The sequence below is a fragment of the Oryx dammah genome, unplaced genomic scaffold, assembly GCF_014754425.2.
Source record: "Oryx dammah isolate SB20612 unplaced genomic scaffold, SCBI_Odam_1.1 HiC_scaffold_26, whole genome shotgun sequence".
In the NCBI taxonomy this organism is placed as follows: Eukaryota; Metazoa; Chordata; class Mammalia; order Artiodactyla; family Bovidae; genus Oryx; species Oryx dammah.
Genome location: NW_024070210.1, coordinates 78,483,242 through 78,487,834, shown reverse-complemented (window position 1 = coordinate 78,487,834; position 4,593 = coordinate 78,483,242). Strand labels below are relative to the sequence as shown.

At 42.1% G+C, this 4,593-nt stretch overlaps 1 pseudogene; it reads left to right on the top strand.

Moving 5' to 3' along the window:
• Positions 1–549: 549 nt before the first annotated feature.
• LOC120853383 lies at positions 550–1,669 on the top strand (annotated as a pseudogene).
• Positions 1,670–4,593: the final 2,924 nt, after the last annotated feature.

The window sequence follows — 4,593 nt, the reverse complement described above, 5'->3', positions numbered from 1 at the left end:
TTGAATTTCAGCCTAAATATCAGAGACTTTTCTCCCTGACCAGTCAATGAAAGTGTTCTCCACTCTTGCTCTGTCTTATCACTTTCTTTGATTTTCCTCTGAACATTCATAAGATATGGTTTACCTTGTTCATTTACTCACTAGAACATTAATTCAATGGGAGAAGCTTTTTTGTTTATTTTGTTCATTGCTATATCTTCTGGACTTAGAACATACCTGATAAATAGTGAGTGCTTGGTAAATATTGATGGAATGAGTGAATTTGTTTATTCTTGTATTTTTTATGTCCCTCTCTGCACCATACTGATATAAGCTTCATGGGTGGAGGGACTTTGCCTTGTTTATTGTTGTGTACTCAATGTTTAGGCTACTGTCTGATCCATAGTAGTCCCTCAATAAATATTTATTGAACAAACAGGCAGAGCCTAGAATGGGAAAAGAGCAGGCTGTCTAAGCAGCACCCCCGGCCTCCTTGCCTCTCTTCTCCTCACCTGGCTCTGGCTGCTTGCCCACCCTGCTGCTTGTTCGGTGCCTGGAATACCTTCCACCATGGCTACCTTGGCGAGCTCCCACTTGAACAAAGGCATCAAGCAGGTGTACAGGGTCCTACCTCAGGGTGAGAACGTCCAAGCTATGTACATCTGGATCGACGGTTTTGGAGAAGGACTGCGCTGCAAGATCTGAACCTTGAATTCTGAGCCCAAGTGTATAGAAGAGCTGCCTGTAGAATTTTGATGGCTCTAGTACTTTTCAGTCTGAAGGCTCCAACAGTGACATGTATCTTGTTCCTGCTGCCATGTTTCGGGACCTTTTCCCCAAAAACCCCAACAAGCTTGTGTTCTGTGAAGTCTTCAAGTACAACCGAAAGCCTGCAGACACTAATTTAAGGCACACTTATAAACGGATAATGGACATGGTTAGCAACCAGCGCCTATGGTTTGGAATGGAGCAGGAATATACCCTCATGGGCACAGATGGGCACCCCTTTGGTTGGCCTTGCAACGGCTTTCCTGGGCCCCAAGGTCCATGCTATTGTGGTGTTGGAGCGAACAAGCCCTATTGCAAGGATATTGTGGAGGTTCACCACCCGGCCTGCTTGTAGGCAGGCATCAAGATCCGGGGTAGGAACGCTGATGTCATGCCTGAGCATTGGGAATTCCAGATAGGACCCTGTGAAGGAATCAGCATGGGAGATCACCGGTGGGTGGCCCATTTCATCTTGCATCGTGTGTGCAAAGACTTTGGAGTGATCGCCACCTTTGATCCTAAGCCCATTCTTGGGAACTGGAATGGTGCTGGCTGCCACACCAACTTTAGCACCAAGGCCATGCGAGAGAAGAATGGCCTGAAGTACACTGAGGAGGGCATTGAGAAACTAAGCAAGGGGCAACAGCACCACATCCAAGCCTACGAACCCAAGGGGGCCCTTTATAACGCCCGGCGCCTAACTGGATTCCATGAAACCTCCAACATCAAGGACTTCTCTGCCGGGGTGGCCAACCTTGGTGCCAGCATCCACATCCCGCAGACTGTTGGCCAGGAGAAGAAAGGCTACTTTGAAGACCGTCGCCCACCTGCCAACTGTGACCCCTCCGCCATGACGGAAGCCCTCATGCGCACATGTCTTCTGAACGAAATGGGCGACGAGCTCTTCCAGTACAAGAACTAACTGGCCTAGACTTGCAGCCCTCAAAACCCCCCTCAAAACCCCTCTCAATTCTACATCTTGCTCCCACTCTCGCCCCTTTCAATGTCATAAAAGCAATAACTCAAAGGGTGGAAAATCAAGGTTTTTTTTTTTTTTTTTTTTTTAAATTCTCACACCCAGTTAATATCTCTTGCTTTCTTTAGTCAGGATTGAAGGAGTCAAGTTCTTAATCACTTCACAACCACTTACCTATCCCCGCCCTTTTATTTTTCCTATCACCAAAGCTTTCTCGTGCATTCTTTGGGGACGGGGAAACATAACCATTGCTTCCATTTAATCAGGTGTGCTTGTCCAATAGGCATAGCTTTCTGGACAGAGAACCCAGTCATTGTGAAGGGATGGGGAGGACTTTTCTGAGTGGTTTCTGAGTGGGGGACTGGGGTGCTGGATTCTGTGGTTAGGATTTCCCTTCTTGGTAGGAAGTTCCCTTACTTACGAGTTGTAACCAACTATCTATTAAAAGTGAGAATTAGAGGGAAAGGAAGGGTGGGAAGTTAGGTAGGAACGCGCCCTAGATCTCCTGGTATGGTGCTTCCCTTGCCTGGGGCTCAACGCCCTGACAGTCTCAGAGTAAATGGATGGATGCTGCTGCTGCTGCTAAGCCCTACCTTAAAAGAAAAAGTTCTCATTTTGTGGTCCTCCATTTATAACACAAAGCAGAGTAGTATTTTTATATTTAAATGTAAAAACAATATATATATTGTGTGTGTGTGTGTGTGTGTGTGTGTGTGCGCAGATAAATGTGTGTTTTCTCTTTAGGGAGAAAAAGCCATTCTGGTTACGGGGAACCCAAATTTGAGACAAGTAGTCTGGTTAGAAATAAGGATCTCCTTTAGAGTTGAGGTGGGGATGGGGATGGCCGTGCTGGAAAAGTTGGCTGTTTGGGGCTGTTATTCCGTCACTACCACTTCAGAGATTCTCTCTGCCCTGCTTGCCCTTCTGGGGAGGCTGACGTTGGTTGGTTAACAGGTGGATGTCCATGATATCAGTAGCCATCACCTGAGCCCCGGGTTTAAAAAGACACACATGTACTTGTACACACAGGAATATGAAAATATGTGTTGGCTGGTCAACTTGGGCATGTTACTGACAAGGGGGTAGTGGGTTTTTTTTTTTTTTTCTTCCAGCGGGACTAGCATGTCACTAAAGCAGGCCTTTTGATATATTAAAAGACATTTTCTTTAAAAAGCAAAACAGAAGTTTATATTTTAATCATATTTGTAGGGTTTCTAAGTCTTTGTTTTACAGAATTGCTTGTTTGCTTCAGCTGTCTCCCCATCTCTGCTCTGGAGGAGATGGGACAAGTCTGAAGTTCAAACAGTTGTAATTTTGTACCTTGGTGTGTGTTCTCTGAGTGTGAAATATTCTCTTCCTTTGTTAAGATTCCTGATGAGTTACTTTTTTTTTCTTTTATAATAAAACAAACCCCACTTTTGTCCTTAAAAAAATGAATAAAGCAGTATGATTAATATACCCAGTATTTGTGAAATAAATGTGGTTTAGCATCACTTTTCTTGGCTCTTTAATGAAGAAGACTATCTCTTAATCCTGAGGAAGTGTTTAATTCTTATGAATTTTCTCACAAGTGTGATAGGCTCAGAATAGCAAGTAATGTTTGTCACCTTCCCTGGACAACAGTCTTATCCAGGGTGAAGAATGTGGACGTATGTAAAGTGAATATAACCATAGGATGAACAGTGTGTCTATTAGGTCATAAGCTCCTTGACAGCAGAGTGTCTCAGACATTTTATCCATGGAGCCTAGAAGTGCTTTCACCTAGGTACTCACATTTACTGAATTGAAATGTTAAAATATTTTAAGGAAAAAGATGGAATCCTAAACCTGTCCAGAAAGAATAAAAAAGTCATAAAAGAGAAAGATTCAAAGTGGTATCACCCTACTTAACAGCAGCTCTGGATATAAAGAAATAGTGGAATGCTACCTTCAAAGTACTGAGAGAGTCACCAGAAGTGCTCTGTACTTCCCTCTCATTAAAAAACTCAATGGAAATAGCTTCTCTTCCCCAATACTGGAAATACTGATGGAATTTCAACTTATAGTCTTATATTCAGTCAAAATACTAATCAAGTGTGAGGGTAGAATAAAGATATTTTCAGGCATTCAAAGAGTGATGGAAGAAAAGTCCCATGCAGCTTTTGTTACAGACATTTCAGAGAATGTGTTTTATAAAAAATAAGGACTGAACCAAAAAATGAAGATACATGAGGTTCAAGATGCAAGATAACCAGTACAGTGAGCAATGCTAAAAAGTCCTAGGATAACATTTGTGCAACAAAGTCAAAGAGTGATTAGTTCACACAGGGCTGATGATAGAGGTCAAGGAACAGAGAATCTGTAGGAAAAAAAGAAAAAAAAAAGGATACTCTACTTGATATATTTGATGCATTTGTGAGAAGTTATTAACAAATATTTTAAAAAATCTGTTGAAGAACTCACAAAATAAATAGGAAATTGATATAGGACAAATGAAAAAAATGAGGCAATTATTAACTAAAAGTTCCCTGATAGCTCAGTTGGTAAAGAATTCGCCTGCAATGTAGGAGACCCCGAGTCAATTCCTGGGTTGGGAAGATCCCCTGGAGAAGGGACAGGCTACCCACTCCAGTATTCTGGCCTGGAGAATTCGCAGAGTCAGACATGAATGAGCGACTTTCACTTTCAATTGTACTAGAAAGGAAATGTAATCATTGTACTCATTTTAGCTGGACAGTGACAATATTGACATGGTCATAATCATATTTGTCATGAATATCGGTTTAACTCCATATTGTGATATAACCATGTTAGGAAGGTGACAGTGATGCTGTGTTACCATAAAAGAAAGTCAGTAGACAATGCCTAATATTTTTTTAAATGTATTTGTT